The 11699-nt window shown below is 32.8% G+C and overlaps 1 pseudogene; it reads right to left on the reverse strand.

The window, feature by feature from the left end:
• Positions 1 to 2948: 2948 nt before the first annotated feature.
• LOC108541274 (nucleophosmin-like) lies at positions 2949 to 3824 on the reverse strand (annotated as a pseudogene).
• Positions 3825 to 11699: the final 7875 nt, after the last annotated feature.

Genomic DNA, 11699 nt, shown 5'->3' on the forward strand with positions numbered 1-11699 from the left:
ATGGAGCTTGCAGGACTAGAAGCTGCTCAAGGTGGGTCAATGAGTGAGTGGGGAGTGAATATGAAGGCCTAGAACATTGCTATACACTACGTCATTTTGCTAACACTAAATTTATTTTTTTAAAATTGCTTCTCCAATGGTAAATTAACCTTAGCTTACTTTAATTTTTTTTCTCTATAAACTTGTTTTCTTTTCCTCTCTTTTTTTTTTTTTTTTTTTTTTTTTTTTGACAGTTCGTCTCACTGTTGTGAGCTTGGGGATGCAATGCTGATCACGGCTCACTGAAACCTTCACCTCCTGGTTTCAAGCGATCCTCCTGTCTCAGCCTCCTGAGTAGCTGGGATCACAGGCATGCAACACCACGCCTGGCTAATTTTTGTGTTTTTTATATTTATTTATGTATTTATTTATTTATGTATGTATTTATTTATTTATTTATTTATTTATTTATTTATTTTTATTTTATTTTTTATTTTTGAGATGGAGTCTTGTTCTGTCAAGAGTCTCACTCTGTTGTCCAGGCTGGAGTACAGTGGCATGATCTCAGCTCACTGCAACCTCCACCTCACAAGTTCAAGTGATTCTCCTTCTCAGTCTCCCCAGTAGCTGGGATTACAGGCATGTGTCACCATGCCTGGCTAATTTTTCTATGCTTAGTGGAGATGCGGTTTCACCATGTTGGCCAGGCTGGTCTCAAGCTGCTGACCACAAATGATCTGCCAGCCTCAGCCTCCCAAAGTGCTGGGATTACAGGCATGAACTACCAGGTCTGGCCTTTTTGTGTTCTTTAGTAGAGACAGGGTTGAGCCATGTTTCCCAGGCCAGTCTTGAATTTCTGAGCTCAAATCATCTACCCACCTCAGCATCCCAAAGTGCTGGGATTATAGGCATGAGTGAGTCACAGCGCCTGGCCTTTTTTTTTTTTTCTCTAACTTTTTTGGCTCTGTTGTAATTAAACTTCACTTAAAACACGAATACATTGTACAGCTGTGCTAAAATACTTCATTTCTTTATATTCTTATTTTATAAGCTTTTGTCTATTTCTAAATTTTTAGTTCTTTTTAATTTTAAACTTTGTTGTTAAAAACTAAGACTCTAACACATCTTAGTCCAGGACTACACAGTATCAAGATAATCAATATCGCTGTCTTCTAATTCCACTTCTTGTCACACTGGAAAGTCTTCAGGGCCAATAATATGCATGAAGCTATCATGTCCTATGATAACGATGCCTTCTTCTAGAATACTTCCCAAAGGACCTTCCTGAGGCTGGTTTAAGTTAAATTAAAAAAAAATAATAATAATAAGTACAAGGAATACCCTCTAAAATAAAAATATAAATTATGGCAAATATACAAACCAACAACATAGTCTCATTATCATTGTCAAGCATTATGAACTGTACATAATTGTATGTGCTATATATTTTATAGGACTGGTATGAAAGGAGGGTTGTTTACAACAGCATGATCACAAATAGGAGTGATGCATTGTGTTAAGACATTTTGGCTGTTACAGTCCTAAGTGATAGGAATTTTCCAGCTCCATTATAATTTTAGGGACCACCACAGTATATACAATCTGTTGTTGATCAAAAAATCATTATGCAGTGCATTCCTGTATAGAAAAATGTCTCTATGAACTCCCTCTGGGCATTAATGTATATATTTTTCTCTAAGTCACCCTCTAAAACTAAATTCAGGCTTTGTTCATTTCTCATTTGCATAGTTACATGTTAAGAACTTTTGTGTCAATTCTGTGACACACAAGGTCACAAAGGTGACTTAGAGAAAAAATATATATATATACTCTTGACCTCTACCACAATCTCCATACTCTAAAACCTCTTAAATATCTCATGAAATACATGGAAAAAATCCAGTTACTTGCCATGAAATAGGAGACCTTTCATGGTGTTATTCTTGTTTATTTAAGTCCTAAATTTATCATATATTTATGAATTAATAAACACTGCATACACTTGTTGGACAAAACTTACCACACTTAAATATAGTTTTAAACAAATATTCAGATTTGTGCATTAGGCCCAAAGAATGATGGATCCCAGAGGCTGGAAAGGAGTGTAGAGAGCAGGGAAAAAAGAGAGGATGGTTAATGGGTACCAGGATTTAGTCAGATAGAATGAATACCTAGTGTTTGGTAGCACAATAGACTATGGTTAACGATCATTCATTGTATATTTTTAAATAGCTAATAGAGTGGAATTACAATGTTCCTAACACAAAGAAATGATAATACTTGAGGTGACGGATACTCCAATTATCCTGATTTGGTTATTATACATTGTTTGCTTGTATCAAAATTTCACATATACCCCATAACTACATAAAACTATTACACATCCATAATAATTAAAAATAAATATATATAATTGACAATACAAAACATATCTTTCTCATTTTACATCTCTTTTGACTCTGACAATAACTTTTTAACAAGTTAAAACCAATATCTAGTTGAAACAAATAATTCTGCCATCACACTTTCTTTCCTTCATTGCTTACTGCCAATTTACTTCTGGCTTCATTTCTCATCTGTGACAAAATTTTCATTTTCAAATAATTTATTTTGTTTTTTTGAATTGTTTGACATGGTGATTAAATTTTAAAGTTAATACGTTGAGTTTTCCTTTTTAATACTGAGTTTTATTTCACATGTATATTTCTGTCTCCCCACCATTTCCATGTCTGATTACCACTATTGTTATGTCCTATCATAACACTCCACACATAAAACCAAGCAAAGGGTGGAGTTCCATCTTTAAAAACTAAACAGGAATTTTGGACAACACATTCTTGTCAACGGAATCTGGACATTTATCAAACATGGTAGGGAAAGTTCTCACCCTGCATTATAAATAGGACAGCCAGATATCAACTGTTAATAGAAATAAAATAGGAGAGAAAATTTTTGACAAATTGTTTGAATTATTTTCTTAAAAGAGACTTCCTCCACTGCCAAAGATCTTGAATAGACTCCTAGTCAGTCATCTGGAAGCAGTTCTTCACATAATTGATGAACTTGGCTTCCACTTTGGGAAGGAAATCACCTTTTCTATACTTGCTTGCATTTTTGCTTTAATGTCCTCTACAGAACTAGGTTATTTTGGTGTTTTAGGAGTTTTTTCCTGTTTTTTGTAGGATTTTTGTCCTTTTGATTTTGGTGTTGATGATGGTTTTGAGTCTTTTCCATTCTGATTTGAATTTTGTGCATTTTGGCTGGAGTATCTCATGTAGATTTTTTCACTGCTGTTTTTTCTTCTCTTTCCTCCTCATCAAAATGATCATCTTCATCATCATCAGCCTCATCATCATCTTCATCAGTAGCAAGTTTTATTTTTTTCTGTGGAAACTTGCTACCACCTCCAGGGGCGGAAAGCTTTCCAGATGTACTTAAGAGTTTCACATCCTCCTCCTCATCATCATCTTCTGACTCTGCATTTTCCTTCCCAGCTACTAGGCGATGTCCACTAATATGCACTGGCCCTGAACCACACTTCAACCGTAAGAGCACTGGTGGTGTTATTTCAAAGCCCCCAAGGGAAACCATTGGCTGTACAGACATTGTCAAAGTTGTCAGCGCTACTTTAATTGGACTGCCTCCGTGATTCATTGCCTCTGCTTCAACGATGTGCAATTCATCCTTTGCACCAGCCCCTAAACTCACCGTTCTTAAAGATAACTGGTGATCATTTTCATCATTATCCACCTTAAAGTGATAATCTTTGTCGGCCTTTAATTCACTACTGAAAAGATAATTCTGGGGCCTCGGGGGGACATGTCCACGTCCCTCGAATCTTCCATCGGGTGGCGGCATGCACTTAGGTGGGGGAGAAGGCGGGTGGAGATAAACGACTACTGCTCAAGAGAACAGTCACTCAGGACAGAATCACGTCGGGGACATTGAGTTTTTAATATCACATATTTCAATCTTATATGAGCTTATAAAAATTTATTTTTTTAATTGTTTTCTTCCAAGGGTCTGAATTAGTTCTAAGATATGTGTGAACAATGTTATCCTTTTACATCAAAGCAGAAGAATTTCAATTGTTTAAATACATGCTTTCAGCTCTAATTACTCGTTAGAGAAAATAAGTTAAAAATGTGTGGTTTTAATATTTATGTTAAAGAACAAAATCAAAACTTTCCCTGATATATGGATTAACCGATTGATATAATAAACTAGTAATGAATGCAAAATTACTCTGTGGCATATCTCATTATGGTGTTACTCTAAATTTAAATTTATAATTATATATATGCATATATAAAATGAAAGAATTGCATGTAAATCACTTACAAAAAAAGAAGACTTTATGAAATGAGGTTAAAAAATTCCAAAGAGAAATCAAGCTACTCCCTTTGGAAAGCTGACACCTTTCATATGATTTTATTAAATTTTGACCCATTTAAGTCATACAAAATAGTGGACTCATATTAAATGAAGCACAAATAAAGAAATACACAAACAACAGTTTTATCTAGGGGACATGTCAAATTACCTAGAAATTATACTACCCTTTTGCAAGCACTATTCTAAATAATTTGAGAACAGAGATGACATTTAAAAGTAAAGAAGAAAATGGAAAGAGAAGGTTGTAGGAGGAAAGATGTATTTCCTTTGCTGATATTTAACACTATCATTTTTCTTATTTATTCTTGATATTTCACACATTTTACTCATTATTCCCTGAGCTCCTCTAGAGCACAGTTTTTTTAAAATGTAGGGCTACTTACTTTTGAGGACAAATTGTACCTTGCTGTTCTTTAATAAATTCAACCTTTTATTCTTGATCCTATCCCTCATATATAAGCAGATAGCACCACCTGTCTTATAAGCAGGTGCCTTTATAGCATGGATTTTTGTAAATATGCTGCTGAAAGTAGAACTAATTTTTTAGATTAAATGAAGCAGGAAAGAATTTGAATATCTAGCATTTAGAAAAGTAAACTATTGAGAATTAAAATTATATACTTTTTAGATATTTACATTATATGTTTTGAATTTTTAAAGAACATCAAAAGGTATGCAAACTCTTAACATTGATAGTATAAATATCTTTCATATCTTGAGCCTAGAAATTCAAGAGTCTAGCTATATTCTGTTATTCTTTAAGCAAAATAGTCACGTTTGTTACTTTGCTTCTTTTAGGGTTTGTCCTTTAACTACATATATCCATATCAATTATTTAAAGCATGTGTATTACTTTAAAATTTGTTGTGATTCCTTAGATTTCATGTTTGCCTATGTAACATGCAAAATCATACACTGACATTGTATTGTAAGCGAGAGCTTTATTTTATTCTCTTTCATATAATTTTTATTTCAAGAAATATAGAGATTTTAATTAAAATTAGTCTACTTTAATATCCATAATCTTATCTGTATTGTATGAAATTTACTAAAGAAAAGCTAAAACCAAATAATTGGCCATTTTTACCTATTTGAGGTTTCAGAAAATCATGCTTTCTAAATCTTAGTAGGATTTTGGTAAAACAAACCAAAACTATAGATTAAGATATTGTCTAGCTAAACTGGATTACAGAAAAATACAAATATTTGTATTGGTACATCTTCAGTATTCACAAGGAGAGAAAGCATAATAGAAAGTAAAAAGAAAAATTAAAATAAACTGTTATCACCTATTTAATGTTACATAATAATACTGTTGATGAATAAATATTTCTATAAAGTATTAGAAATTAAGATTACAGCATATAGCTAGAATAATCACTTTGAGTAATACATATCTATGTGTATATCAAGCACAATATTTTAAAAAAATCTAAAGATATTAAAATAGAGTGTCCCTTAATTTATACTCAAATATTTTTGGGAAAAAATAGAAAAGTCTACTTTTTTCTAAAATGATTGCTTGTCTTTAAACTTTTTATTTTATAAGTTAATTTCCTAGTGATACTAAAACTTTTTAGTAGCATACATTGCATTAAGTCTTACAAGTGTGTGCAGCAAAACTAGTGAATTTCAAGATTCCATTTTCAAGACTTGAATGCTATGCTTAGTAGTTTAATGACACTCTAGACATCTGGTGTTGTTTTCTCTAAAGCATAGGGACAATGGGCAAAACAAAACTAACAATTCTGTGAGAATGCAATTGTATTACCATTATTTTACATAAAGGTATATTTTAAACTGTAATATACCACAAGAAAGGTTTTACACTTCTATCCATTATTTTGATTGTTAATTTCATTGAAATTTGTAACATTTGCAAAACTTATTAATTTGAAAATATGTTCATGTACTTACAATTGCATTAAATTATAAATTAAGTAATATTTCAACATTTGAATTATAATATCATTTCAAATGAAAGTTGTGAAGAAAGCAAAAGGCACCTTAATTACCGTGTATATTAATATGTGAATAAAAACACTTAAGCACAAATACTCAAAAAGAATAACATACTAAAATAATTTCACACAATACTGCAGTTTTAAGTTGTATGTTTGCTGATTCATTAAAGGAACTTTTGAATAAATATACAAAAATCACTAGCATTCCTTTATACCAACAACAGTCAAGTTGCGAACCAAATCAGGAATGCAATCCCATTCATAGTAGCCACAAAAAGAATAAAATACCTAAGAATACAGTTAGCCAGGAAGGTAAAAGATCTCTACAATGAGAATTACAAAACACTGTCCAAAGAAATTAGAGATGATGCAAACAAATGGAGAAACATTCCATGCTCACGGATACGAATAATCAATATAAATAAAATGGCTCTACTGCCCAAAGCATATTACAAATTCAATGCTATTTCTATCAAATTACCAATAACATTCTTCACAAAACTAAACAGAAAAAAACTATTTTTAAATTCATATGGAACCAGAAAAAGAGCCCAAATAGGCAAGGCAATCCTAAGCAAAAAGGATAAAGCTGAAAGCATTACGTTACCCAACTTCAAACTGTACTGCAGGGCTACAGTAACCAAAACAGCATTGTACTGGTAAGACATATAGACCAATACAACAGAATAAGAGCCCAGAAATAATTCTGCACACTTACAGTCATCAGATCTTTGACAAAGCTAACAAAAACAATAGACCAGTTATCCCAGCACCATTAAAAAAAGTGATGTGATTAGTGCTCAACATCACTAATCATGAGAGAAATGCAAATCAAAACCAAATTGAGATATTGCCCCACATCTGTTAGAATAGCTATTATCAAAAAGAAAAAAAGTCTTGGAGAAGACTGGAGAAAAAGGAACCCTTGTCACTGTAGATGAGAATGCATAACCATTATGGAAAACTGTATTAAAGTTCTTTAAAAATTAAGAATAGAAGTACCCTGTGATCTAGCAATTCCACTTCTGGGTATATATCCTAAAAGGGAAAAAAAAAAAATCACATTCTTGCAGAGTTATTTGTACTCTCCTGTTCATTGCAACATTATTCACAATAGCTAAAATATAGAAACAAGCTATGTGTCATACAACAAATGAATGCATAAAGAACACCATGCATTATTATTTGGCCTTAAAAAAGGAATTACTGCCATTTGCCAACAACATGGAGAAACCCATAGAACATTACGTTAAGTGAAATAAGCTAGACATAGAAAGAGAGAGATAGCATGATCTCATTTGCACATAAAATCTAAAAAAGTGTTAAATGCATAAGTAACAGAGAGTAGAATTTGGGTTGTTAGGGCCTGGGATGTGGCAGAAAACAGAAGATATTGGTCAAAGGGTCAAAGAAACTTTCAATTACAAAATGAATGAGTTCTGGCGGCCTAACCTACAGTGTAATTACTATAGTTAAGACTGTATTGTATACTTAAAATATGCTAAGAGAGTATATCTCAAGTGTTCTTACCCCTCAATGCCCAAACATAAACATACATACAAAATAGTAATTATTGAATTCATGGATATGTTATTATGTTAATCATTTTGCAATGTATATGTATACAAAAACATTATGTTATACATCATAAATATATTCAATTTTTATTTTTCAATCATACCTCAGTAATACTGGGAAAAAAAACACTCCAGAAGAAAACGATGGGGAAGAAAAGAAATTGCTGGTATGTTTTCCATTAAAAAAAATCCAACAGTGAATAAATTTGCTAAGGAAAAAACAAAATGTTCATTCTGTGGTGTACCTGTTGGCTTTTTATTGGCCTTTGGAGAAATGTCTATTCAGGTCCTTTGCTATTTTAAATCAGATTTTTTTTTTTTTTATGTTTTATTTATTTTTTGGCTATTCAGTTTTTGAGTCCCTTGTATATTTTTTATATTAACTCTTATCAGATATATAGTTTACAAATAGCTTCTTCCCATTCTGAAGGTTGCCTTTTCATTTTATTAACTGTTTTCTATGCAATAGTTTTTGAGTTTGATGTAAGCCTATTGACTAATTTTGCTTTTGTTCCTTGCACTACTGGTGTCATACAAAAAAATCAGTATCAAGATCAGTATCAGGGAGACTTTTCCATATGTCTTCCAGGGCTATTATAATTTCAAGCCTTTAATTCATTTTTAGTCGATTTTTGGATGTGATGTAAAATAAGGTTCCAGTTTTATTCTTTTGCATGTGGACATCCAGTTGTCCAAACACTATTTCTTGAAGTGACAGGATAGTCACCCTTTTCAGCACCTTTGTAAATGATTAGTTGACCATATGCGTGAGTTTATTTCTAAATGCTCTATTTTGTTTCATTCATCTATGTGCCTGTTTTTATGCCAGTAATACATTGTTTTGATTACCATAGCTTTGAAGTAGAGTTTCAAATCAGGAAATGTGATGCCCCCAGCTTTATTCTATTTGCCTAAAGATTGATTTTCCTATTTGGATTTTTTTTGTGGTTCCAAATTAATTTTAGGAGTATTTTCTTCTGTTTTGTGAAAAAATGCCCTGGGAATTCTGAAAGGGATTGCATGTAATCTGTAGATTTCTTTGGGTAGTCTGTCTTATAGATTTTAGTGTATAGATCTTTTATTTCCTTGGTTAAATATATTTCTAAATATTGTATTGCATTTTATGCTGTTTGCAATGGGATTGTTTTCCTTATCTCTCAGAGAAGTCACTAGTAGTGTACAGAAATACAACTGATTTTTGCACACTGATTTTGTATTCTGCAACTTTATTGAATTATTTTATTAGTTCAAACAGATTTTATTATAGAGTCTTTAGAGGACTCTAAATACATAAGACCACGTCATCTGCAAATGGATATAACTTTACCTTTGCCTTGCTCTTTTTCATGTCTGTTACTTATTTTTCTCACCTAATTTCTTTGGCTAGATGATCTTGTTGAATAAAAATGGTTACAGTTGGGCATCCTTGTCTTGTTTGGGATCTTAGAGGAAAACCTTTCAGAGAATTTTTCACTCTTAAGTATGATATCAGCTGTGTGCTGCTCATATATGCCCTTTACTGTGTTTTGGTACCTTTACATTCCTTCTGTAACTAATCTGTTGATAACTTTTATTATGAAAGAATGTTAAATTTGCACATTGAGATGATCATAGAATATTTATTCTTCAATATTTTAATGTAGTCTACCACATTTACTGATTTGCATATGTTAAACCATGTTTGCATCCTGGGAATAAATCCCACCTGATCTTTGTGGATGATCCTGTTAATGTGCTACTGAATTCACTTTATAGTATTTGTTGAGAATGTTTGCATCCATGTTCATCAATGATATACATCCGTAATTTTCTTTTCTTGTAGTTTCCTTGTCTGGCTTTATTATCAGGTTAATGCTAGCCTTGAAAAATAAGTTTGAAAGTATTCCCTCCTTTTCATTTATTTGGAAGAATTTGAGAATTAATATCTATTTATTGAAATAGTTGGTAGACTTCATCAGTGAAGCCATCTGGTCCTGGGCTCTACTTTGTTGAGAGATTTTTTCATTACTGATTCTATCTCCTCAGTCACTATTGGTCTATTCAGATTTTCTACTTCATTATGAATTAGTCTGGCTAGGTTAAATGGGTCTAGGAATTCATTTATTTCTACTAGGCTATCCAATTTTATGTGTATTGTTCACAGCAGTTGCCTATGATTCCTTGTATTTCTGTGGTATCAGTCATGATGTCTCCTCTTTCACTTCTGATTTTATTTATTTGAGATTTTTCAATTTTTTTCTTAGTTTAGCTAAAAGTTTGCCATTTTGTTTATATTTTTAAATACCAATTTGTAGTTTCACTGACAGTTTATATTGTCTTTTTAGTCTCTATTTATTTATGTTCTTATGTGGATCATTTTCTTCCTTCTGTTAACTTTGAGCTTAGTTTTGTTTTCCTTTTATTTTTTTGTTTCTTGCTATGTAAATCTAGGTTTTTCATTTTTTTTTGAGTTATTTCTTTTTTCTTCATTTAGGTGTTTTTCACCATGAACCTCGCTTTTATTAATATAACTGTTTCCTGCACCCTATAAGTTGTGATATGTTGTGTTTCCATTTTCATTTGTCCCAAGACTTTTGTTTATTTCCATTTTGATTTCTTCTTTGACACACTAGTCTTTTGAAGCATGTGGTTTAATTTCCACATATTTGCTTATTTTTCAATTTTTGTCTGTTATTGATTTCCAGTTTCATACCATTGTATTCAGAAAGATGTTTGATATGATTTCAATATTCTCGGATTTCATAAGACTTGTTTTGTGGCCTAACATGTAATCTATCTGGGAAAATATTGTTTTGCTTTTGGATAGAATATTTTATATGTGCCTGTTAGGTTTATTTGGTCTGTGGTGTAGGGTAAGTCAAATGTTTTCTATTGATTTTCTGTCTGGATGATCTATCTATTGTTGAAAGTAGGGTATTGAAATTTTCTATTATTTATTGTATTGTTTTGAGTCTGCTACTGATGCTCCCATTTTCTATCTCACTTGTATTCTGCAGCCCAGAAATTTGTTTGCTTCTTCTTTATGTTTTCTTTTTTCTGTTGAACTTCTCATTTTGTTCTTTTGTTGTGTTCCAGGTTTTGTTAAATTGTTCATCTGTGTTCCCTTGTTGCTCACTGAACTTCTTTAGACCTATTATTTTAAATTATTTGTGATGCAATTTGTGAATCTTCATTTCTTTTTTTTTTTTTTTTTTTTTTTTTTTTTTTTTTTTTTTTGAGATGGAGTCTCGCTCTGTTGCCCAGGCTGGAGTACAATGGCGTGATTTTGGCTCACTGCAAACTCTGCCTCCCAGATTCAAATGATTCTTCTGCCTCAGCCTCCTGGGTAGCTGGTATTATAGGCGCCTGCCACCAGGCCCGGCTAATTTTTGTATTTTTAATAGAGAGGTGGTTTCACCGTGTTGGTCAGGCTGGTCTTGAACTCCTGACCCCATGATCTAAAAACACCCACCTTAGCCTCCCAAAGTGCTGGGATTACAGGCGTAAGCTACTGTTCCTGGCCAAATCTTCATTTCTTTGCTGTCAGTTATTAGAAGTTTACTGTGTTCTGGCCGGGCGCGGTGGCTCAAGCCTGTAATCCCAGCACTTTGGGAGGCCGAGACGGGCGGATCACGAGGTCAGGAGATCGAGACCATCCTGGCTAACCTGGTGAAACCCCGTCTCTACTAAAAAATACAAAAACTAGCCGGGCGAGGTGGCGGGCGCCTGTAGTCCCAGCTACTCAGGGAGGCTGAGGCAGGAGAATGGCGTAAACCCGGGAGGCGGAGCTTGCAGTGAGCTGAGA

This window comes from Rhinopithecus bieti, unplaced genomic scaffold (assembly GCF_001698545.2).
Source record: "Rhinopithecus bieti isolate Rb0 unplaced genomic scaffold, ASM169854v2 scaffold_19910, whole genome shotgun sequence".
In the NCBI taxonomy this organism is placed as follows: domain Eukaryota; kingdom Metazoa; phylum Chordata; class Mammalia; order Primates; family Cercopithecidae; genus Rhinopithecus; species Rhinopithecus bieti.